The sequence below is a fragment of the Pelobates fuscus genome, chromosome 7 (assembly GCF_036172605.1).
Source record: "Pelobates fuscus isolate aPelFus1 chromosome 7, aPelFus1.pri, whole genome shotgun sequence".
NCBI classification, from domain to species: Eukaryota; Metazoa; Chordata; class Amphibia; order Anura; family Pelobatidae; genus Pelobates; species Pelobates fuscus.
This window is the reverse complement of record NC_086323.1, coordinates 202214795-202225041: the sequence shown is the minus strand read 5'-3', so window position 1 is coordinate 202225041 and position 10247 is coordinate 202214795. Positions and strand designations below refer to the sequence as shown.

Below are 10247 nucleotides of genomic sequence, written 5' to 3'. Positions count from 1 at the left end.
TTAGGCCGGGCAGTATCTCTCAGGTAATTGGAAAATTTAAGATAATTTATTAGGGGAAGTAATCTTTAAACATTTTATTTTTGTTCCAGGTGTTTGTCTGGAACATAATAATATGACCAGAAAACATTGTCCCTCCTATTTTAGATCTTTAATGCTATTATAAATCCCCTTCCTTCTGTTTGATTAGTTTCAAAACCCAAATAGAACTCACATGCTCAAGCCTTGGCTCTAACTGTATATGAATTGTAAAGAGCTCAAGATCATAATAAAACTAAGACATGTCAAAAACCATAGAGTGGAGATAAAGGTGTGGGGACCCTTCGCTGAAAAACGCTAGGTACATCTGTAATAAATATGCAAACTTAACTTATTACTGAACTAAAACTTGATATACATTATGATAAACCAGAAAAAAATATTGTCAATTTTTCGAATTATGGTAATTACCATTTTCATTTTACACTGGCAGGTTAAACCACATATCTACTACAATTTCAATATCACAACCTTAGGTAGTAGATGCTGCATGAGTTTAGAATGTATGTGATATATACGCAGGATGTGTAATTTGTTCCTCTACCATCAATGCAGACAAGTGAGGCTTTACGGACTAAATCTAATTTTGCAAAGCAAATTGAAGTAAAAGAGAATATAAACAATGTTGCTGGTGAAGGGGATAAAGCACACAAAATACTTGATTTCTTCTCAGCCACCATGACACCTGATGGTCGTATTTCTTATCTATTAAGGAAATATTGTCTGTTTTTCCAAGTATAGCAAACAATAATTTATAGTGACCGATTTCCTTTAACTCCCAGTATATTTCTTTCAGGTGTGTTTGTCAGGAGAGGTTATACGAAAAGAGGTGACAAGAACAGAAATACACGCAGCAAGGCTATGAAGAAATCTTTTAATAACAGAACCAAGGAGTCTAACTCTGAAAAATCAAGCATTTTTTCAGATTCCTATATGTTATCAAATGCGATCGTAAACATAAACCCCAAACCTTTCTCGTGTTCTGAATGTGGAAAATGTTTTAGGGGTCACTCCCATCTTATGAAACATCAGAGAACTCACACAGGAGAGAAACCATTCTCATGTTCTGAATGTGGAAAATGTTTTGGGCAACATTCACATCTTGTTGCACATCAGCTTACTCACACAGGACAGAAACCGTTCTCATGTTCTGAATGTGGGAAATGTTTTGCCAGTAAAGCAGGGTTTGTCAGTCATCAGATAACTCACACAGGAGAGAATCCCTTCTCATGTACTGAATGTGGAAAATGTTTGGTCTCTAAAGCGGGGCTTGTCCATCATCAGAGAATTCACACAGGAGTGAAACCGTTCTCATGTTCTGAATGTGGGAAATGTTTTGCTAGTAAAGCAGAGCTTGTCAGTCATCAGAGAACTCACACAGGAGAGAACTCTTTCTCATGTACTGAATGTGGAAAATGTTTTAGGAATCACTATAGTCTTGTTATACATCAGAGAACTCACACAGGAGAGGAACCGTTCTCATGTTCTGAATGTGGAAAATGTTTTAGGTATCACAATAGTCTTGTTATACATCAGAGAACTCACACAGGAGAGAAACCATTCTCATGTTCTGAATGTGGAAAATGTTTTAGCTGTCACTCAGGTCTTGTTAGACATCAGAGAACTCACACAGGCGAGAAACCATTCCCATGTTCTGAATGTGGAAAATGTTTTATTGCTAAAGCAGAGCTTGTCAATCATCAGAGATCTCACACGGGAGAGAAACCGTTCTCATGTTCTGAATGTGGAAAATGTTTTGTCTCTAAAGCAGCCTGTGTCCGTCATCAGAGAACTCACACAGGAGTGAAACCATTCCCATGTTCTGAATGTGGGAAATGTTTTGCTAGTAAAACAGAGCTTCTCCGTCATCAGAGAACTCACACAGGAGAGAAACCGTTCTCATGTTCCTTATGTGGAAAATGTTTTTGGCAAAATTCAAATCTTGTCCGTCATCAGAGATCTCACACAGGAGAGAAACCGTTCTCATGTTCTGAATGTGGAAAATGTTTTGCCGCTAAAGCAGATCTTGTCTGTCATCAGAGATCTCACACAGGAGAGAAACCGTTCCCATGTTCTGAATGTGGAAAATGTTTTAGTCAACTTTCAAAACTTGTGAGACATCAGATAACTCATACAGGAAAGTAACTGATCTCATGTTCTAAATGTGGAAAATGTTTTAACTATCACTCAACTCTTATTACACATCAGAGAACTCACACAGGAGTGAAACCATTCCCATGTTCTGAATGTGGGAAATGTTTTGCTAGTAAAACAGAGCTTCTCCGTCATCAGAGAACTCACACAGGAGAGAAACCGTTCTCATGTTCCTTATGTGGAAAATGTTTTTGGCAAAATTCAAATCTTGTCCGTCATCAGAGAACTCACACAGGAGATAAACCATTCTCATGTTCTAAATGTGGAAAATGTTTTGGCACTAAAGCAGAGCTTGTCCGTCATCAGAGATCTAACACAGGTGATGAGTCTCTACAATTTTATAATGCATCTATGGATTAACATGGGAATAAAATATCTTGTAGTGTGAAATTTTCTCATGTTGACACAATAAATAGTAACTTTGATACTAGCGTGGCACCCCCATGCTATCGATCGTAGGTGCCTAACCTGCACCTCTAACTCTGCTCCACTTGGTAGCTGACTCACCGGCAACTCAGGATACATTGCGTTTGTATATCCTGGCTGTTACAGAGTGAAGGGCTAGTTCCCCCAGCCCCTATGTTAAAACAGACTTCAATAAAAGGTTATGTTTACTTCTAATTCTCTAGAGGTTATTTTAGGGCATGCAATGCAGCTGAGACTATAATAAATATACCAATTTTGTCACATTAGCCAATCAGACATTCATATTTTGGAGTCAAGTAAAGGGCCTTCTGGAAAATATTTAATGAGCTTGAAAATAACTGTGGTGTTGTAGGATTTTTTTTCTTTGTAATATTATTATCACCATTCTTGTATTAGTTGCAAACTGCATAATTTCAGACTTCTTTCATACACAGGAACTGAGAGGCCCTACCTAGACATCTAATAGTTAATTATAGGACATATGTTCATTCTCTATCAATGGTCAACAATATGGTTCTTGTTCAGTAAGACTGATGAAGGCCCGCTGTTATTATAACCTTCGACCCAGCATTCCAAGCCAGACTCCCATGTGTATTAAGAAAGGCATTTTTCTGAATGCATTTATTTAAACATATATAGTAAAGTCCTTTTGTTTATATTATATTTTACCCCTCTCCCAAGTGTAACCATTTTTATAACGTAAGACTTTAATCATAGATTGGACATAATAGTGATTAAGCCACAACCCTTTATATACTTATTTTAAATAATCAAATAGCTAGATATTCACCACCATCACTTAACATCAAAAATGCTTATTTTTTTTTTTTTTTTTTTTTTTTTTTTAATTCTTTATTTTTGTAGTGCGTATAAAGTTTACAAGCTTGGCTGAGGTGCCCCGAGAGCAGTCCTCAGGCATTTTCCTCGCTGAACATGCGGGACAAATGGAATACAGGCACAATTTTTATATTAATAATAATGCTGAGTGATTCCGCAGATAACACATTGCGAACAGAGTAGCATAACATACGGTTACAAAAGAGAGAGAGACAGGACTGTTATAGGTTAGGAACATGCTAAATCGATCATTTTCATTACAGGCTGAAGTGTTGATATGTCAACTGGTACATAGGCTTTACTCTTACTAGTGGAGGAGCCCTCCTTGCCCTTATGGCTGTAGTTAAGGTAACCCCAGGGTTCTCATGTTGTGTACCATCTCCGGCAGCAGGGTATTAAGGCTATACTCGGGAAGACTCTGCCTGATGTTGTTAGGTCCCCAGAGGCCCCCCCACCCCCCGTGGCTCTCAGCGTGGACAGGGCTGAACGCCAAATTAAAGTGAATTGCTAGTTTCCAGCACTAATGGGAGGATGGACGTGGGGATTGGCAAACGGCAGTGGGGCTGTCTGTGCACACATTGTGAGATTACGAAAAAAGGTTAATACAGGGGTAGTCCCGCTTTTGTCCGATACCTGCTCTGCTGTGTTCGAGTAGTAGGAGGCAAGTGTCCTTCACAGCAGGCATCAGATCATGGTTTGTCCGCATATATTCCTGCATAGGTCGCTGGGTGCTTTCTAGCTGTAGCCCTGGTGTGGTGCGCTCGTCTGCAAGCTGGTGTCTGCCTTGTGTGAGATCTGGGTTTTATCCGCTGGGGTCCGCCGCTTTCCGGGTGGTCTTGTTGCAGGCTGAGTGGGTGCATGGTCGGTCCTCCGGCAAAGGTGTCGCGCTGGGGTTATTGCAGTTTAGGGTTCTGCCCCTCTGGTGCAGCTGTGGTCTCCCGCCTGTTCGGGTCTCCCATACCTCTAGGTGCTGGCCTGAGTGACTGCGAGGGCTCTGTTTGCCGCTTCCCTTTGTGGCGGGATCGGGAGGTAGGAGCCATTTTGGTGGGATCGAGAGGAGGCAAGAGGACTTCCGCTTACTGTCTGCCCGCATGGCGACCGCCATTTTGGAGGCAGCGGTCGAGCTTCTCTGCCTTAACTGCGGAGTCACGACCAGGGTGGGGACCGGGATCACCCCCCGGTCCATAGGGGGGGGAACGGAGCCGGAACCCGCGCTGGTCTGTATCGTTGGTCTGGTTCTGTGGTGCAGGATAGTGAGGCAGCGGCCGTCTGCCTCACTCACCGCTGAAGAAGGCCCGGGTTGGGGCAACCGGTTTCTCTCCCCTGGGGGACTGAAGCTCAGTGAGCCAGCCTCTCCCCAGGTCCAGCAGTCCCTCGGCTCTGGGTATCTTCGCAGTCGGTCCGGTTTGAGGTGGTATTCAGTGTTTTTAGCGATCATTCTTTCTCGTGTGTCAGGAGCTGGTCCGACTTGCGACCGTCCAGCTTGGCGGTCCGGCCCCGCCCCCCCATCAAAAATGCTTATTAACCCCTTAAGGACCAACTTCTGGAATAAAAGGGAATCATGACATGTCACACATGTCATGTGTCCTTAAGGGGTTAAAATGGATATTAACTTGAAGTTCATACATATTGCTGCATTGGTCCAGATGTGTGCAAATGTTTTTTGTTATATTCGGATTGGCATGTATTGTTTGAATAAATATAAATTGTGAAGCTGCAAGACAGTGTGATTTTATTATTGGAACTCTGATGTGACAAACACACATCTCAGGATCAGCTAATTTCCTAAATTTACTGAAAAAATTAGATTAAGTAGATGTTGCATGATGTAGCACGCACGGTTCCCCCGGAAGTGAGGTGCCGAGGCAGCTAGGGAGCAGTGTGGGCTGTGTCTATTGAAATACCGTGAGATTATTGCTGGGAGGCAAGGCTGAAAGCTAACAAGAGGACTGTAAGAGAAGATGAAGGTCAGTTTCCAGATGTCAATTGTGGGTGAGTCGTCTTAATAGCAGCTGCATCCCTGCTAAGGGAAACTTCCAACTCGAGTGCCTGGTGTAAATAAGTAATACTAACTATAGCAATGTGGAGTTACCTCTACTAATATAAACTTTTACTCATCTATACTACAGTCAGAGCCTTTAACCCCTTAAGGACACGTGACATGTCATGATTCCCTTTTATTCCATAAGATTGGTCCTTAAGGGGATAAGGAGCTTCTAAGGAATTCCAGCATTGTTCCAGCAGTGTTAACTGTATTTCAATTACCTTCCCATTCTATAAAAGAGCAACATATAAAGAGCAAGAAAATATAGAGGACAAGAAAATACGAGTAAAAAATCCTAGTTTGATTCTAATTATCAGCTCCAAAATCATCATACAGACAAATGACTGTGGTTATATTTTGATAATGATACCTCCACATATCTACAAAATGTTTATATAAATTTAAAGGGACTTTAGCAATTTTACATTGTTGTGGCTGTGACTTAAATATGAATATTAATCTTTTAATATACAATAATAAAGCAATAAGTAACAACATTAATATTATTTTTTATAGTTCGTGGTATTATGGTTGAATTTGTAAATCGAAAATACACAAAAAAATTGTAATATTAAATGTATATTTAATATAACTAGAATAAGTAAATAGATGCTAGGAGAATGTCAATTTACTACAATAATTATACAATACAAAACTACAACATAATACTTACAAAAGGCTAGAACAGTTGCTAACATGTTTCAATGGAATCACATGCTACAATTCAAAACATGAACAAACTTACACAGGCCCTCAGCCTGTGGAGCTGGGGCCATCAGCGGCTACATTCTTAGGCAGTCAAGGGCAGAACCAAAGAGAGAGACTGAATGTTTCAAAAGAGCCCTCAATGCCTCCTACAATTTGTTTTTTATTCAGTGTAAGTAGCTGGCCTGTCATGTCACTGCCAGAAGCACATGGATTCCAACACACTGCCCCTAGTGGTGCCTCCAAAGCATTAAACTCACTATGCTTAAAGGACCACTCTAGTGCCAGGAAAGCATACTCGTTTTCCTGGCACTAGAGTGCCCTGAGGGTGCCCCCACCCTCAGGGACCCACTCCCGCCCGGCTCTGGAAAGGGGAAAGGGGTAAAAACTTACCTTTTTCCAGCGCTGGGCGGGGAGCTCTCCTCTCCGCCTCCGTTCCTCCCCGTCGGCTGAATGCGCACGCGCGGCAAGAGCTGCGCGCGCATTCAGCCGGTCACATAGGAAAGCATTCATAATGCTTTCCTATGGACGCTTGCGTGCTCTCACTGTGATTTTCACAGTGAGAATCACGCAAGCGCCTCTAGCGGCTGTCAGTGAGACAGCCACTAGAGGAAATAGGGGAAGGCTTAACTAATTGATAAACATAGCAGTTTCTCTGAAACTGCTATGTTTATAAAACAATTAGTTAACCCTAGCTGGACCTGGCACCCAGACCACTTCATTAAGCTGAAGTGGTCTGGGTGCCTAGAGTGGTCCTTTAATTTATAATGTAAAGTCGGTAATTAATAAATACCATTACAAACCACCCTTTGACTTATGTCATAAAACATGCATGTATAAAACCAGTACATCTTGAATCTTCCCCATTTTAACACTACCTGCCCTACAACAAAACCCACCTTTTCAAGAACGGTACCATTGAGCAGATGCATTAAAAGTTGGGAAACCTTGGCCTAAAATAGGCACATACCCACCCTTATAATAATGAACAACTCAAACCATGTTTTATTAGATTAACCAATGATATTGTGTTCATGTGAGGATGTGTTTTGAAGCTTAATACAGCCCTGGCGACTGTGGGCAGAAGTGCGGCGGTTTGTCCCCTGTTCCAGCTAGGAAGCGGTCCTTTGGCGGAGGTACCCAGCCGGGGTACAGGGAGCTCCGCTACAAAGGACGTAGGATCTTGTAAAACAACAGTTCATGTGTTCAGGGACCTTTGTGTGTTTTGTGGTCACTTGTCACAGTATCCTGCTCTAGATGTATTATTTTACCTACTCCCATCACTCTCAGCTTCAGTATTCTCATAAGAACAGTTCATGTGTTCAGGGACTTTTGTGTGTTTTGTGGTCACATTTAGTTTACCACCTTGACGCAGCACAGTTTCCTGCTCCTGATGCATTTTGTCCCTACTCTCATCACTCTCAGCTGCAATATTCTTCAGTTGAGTATAGTGTCCAGAGCTTCTGGTTCATGAGTTGCAATAAAAAATTCCTTGCTGGAAAGTTCTTGAATGAAAACACAGGCAATGACGTACACAAACATAAATGGCAGATGACTGTGTGCCAATTATCACAAGTACTATTTGAGTGTGGTGTCTTAACTATTTTTTATTTATTTTTTGAATTCTTTATTTTTGAGTGCAGGTAGATTGGTACATACACGCCAGTAATGCCACAACAGCAATTACCAGCCATTCTTGGTTAACAGAGAGATGGTATTAAGATGGGAGACTGCACAGTTTTATATTAAGTAAGTTTAACTTTGAATGAAAACGTTATTGAGAGAGAAAAGATAAACGAAGAAATAAAATGATAATACAAACATATAGTAACATCAGCCCCACAATTCTAAGGATAATGACATGTCTATGAATCTATAGCAGGGGTGTACACCTTTGATTTTGCTGGCGTAGCCGACTAGCTGAGATTTAGAAATTTAACAATTTAAGAGGGGTATGTCTAGTGTTAAGGAGGTTATTGCAAGTCGTCCTGGCTAGAAATAAGCCCTGTACCTGGCTAAGCAGACAGTTAGTTACAAGTAATTTCTCACGGTTTTTCCCTTATTTTTTTTTTAAAGTCTTCATTTTTGTTGTGGAGGAAATCTCCACGGGTTGTTGTGGTAACATACAATCAATCTTTACAGAAATATAAAAAATGTAACCTAGCTTAGGTCAATTATATACATATGTCATTCTTATTTAATCGCGCTGGCATCACCCGTGTGGGCAACGATGAGATAAGGGGAAGAGCCTTGAGCCCCAGTGACTGCATGATATGTTAGCCGCTCATCTGAGTTTGGGGTATACAACCTGCTGTGGTCGCCTGGGAATCTATGAGAACTCACAATTAGCGGGTTGGTACATTATCTCGTCGGTTCCCTCGGGTTTAGGGTATATCGTGCGGTGCCAATGGCTCGTAAGGGTTTGGGATTATCACGATTGGTTAGCCGTGCCGGTTGCTCTAGCGGGCTTAATAGTACAGGGCGCCAATAGCACGTGGGGGCCCATGGGTCTCTATTTGGTCTGACATAACCGTAGCTGAAGCGGACCTATGAGGGTTTATGTGGTATGACATACTGGCCACCCATGTGGGGGCATAACATACTGGCCGCTCGTGGGAGGTTAAGTGTAATTACCCGGTTCGTCCCGTTAGTAGGTCTTGTGGGGTTAAAGGTATAGCATATTGGTAGAGCATATTAGCGACCCGGTGGGGTCAAAGTAAGTATGTTGGAGGCAATTGGTAGTGACTCTTACAAAGTTGATTTATGCTCATTGGTGGACCACGTGAGCTACCCTCATTGAGTTAATTTAAGCATATTGGTACCCCCTGTTCGTAGCTCTGGTAGGGCTAGAGTGGGTACAGTAGTGAAGTATGTCAGGTACTCTTGTAATGTTAAATTTGTCAATCTGACAGCACAGGTGAGCAACTCATGCAGAGTTGAAAGGATACTGTCTATTGGACTCGGGTGGGGTTGATATGAACACATTGGGGGGACATGTTAGTAACATTTGTGGGGTTAAAGTAGGCACTTTGGGGGAAACATGTCAGTTACTCCTATGGAGGTAGAATATATACATTGTGGAGGTGGGGTACACCCTTTGTTGGACCACAGTGTCAGTTCATAGGTAGTCCGTGTGGCTACCTGGATATCAGTGGGATGGTGAAAGTCTGGAGGGTCCGAGAGGGACACAAGTAAATATAGAATAAAAAATATAAAATATAAAAACAATATTGAGGTCAGTCTCGTGTTGATTAACTAGACTTACGTCCCGTTTGACCCTCTGTTTAGGTCTCCCAATCATCTTGGTTGTGGTCCCCCCTCTGGGTTACTGTCACGACTAGTAATGTGGTCCAGCACGCAGAATCTATGTAAACATATACATAAGTCAGAAAAGGAAAAATAACAGGACAGAGCGTAAACCGGACCTTAGAATGGCCGGACTAATACGCTAGAGACAGAGAATGGTCAAAGGGAAAGCCGAGGTCAAGGAAGCCAGAAAATACTCAATACCGATAAGACAAGCCAAGTCAGGGAAACCAGAGATCAGAATAACCAGGGAAACGCCAAGGATCAGGATACCAGGAAATCAGAAACACGAAACTAGCACTTTCAGGAAACCAGGAAACTGAAACCACGACAAGGCAAAGTACTAGGGTGAATTAGGGGTTTAAATACCCCTCTCTAAGCTATGATTGGTCAGAGGGCGACCTCTGACCCCAGAACGTACGTGTGCGTTGACGTCGTGACGTCACGCACACGTTAGTATAATTCTCGGGGGCGGGGCTATCCATAGACGCGACCACGTGGTCGGCGCCATATTGGATTCGGGCGTGATGCCCGGAAGAACTACACGCGCGGTTCCCGGCTCGCCGACGAGCAGGTAAGCTCGTGTAGTCGGAGCGGTCGTGCCGGTCGGGCACGACCGTGAGGCTCGGCGGGCCGGTGACCGCAACAGTACCCCCCACTCGAAGACCGCGCACCGAGCGGGAAGGACCCGGCTTAAGAGGAAAGCGGTTGTGAAATGACCGGATAAGACGGGGCGCAT

At 42.7% G+C, this 10247-nt stretch overlaps 1 pseudogene; it reads left to right on the top strand.

Moving 5' to 3' along the window:
- Positions 1-854: 854 nt before the first annotated feature.
- The window catches only part of LOC134569297 (zinc finger protein 850-like), a 55561-nt pseudogene continuing 46168 nt past the window's right edge, over positions 855-10247 (top strand).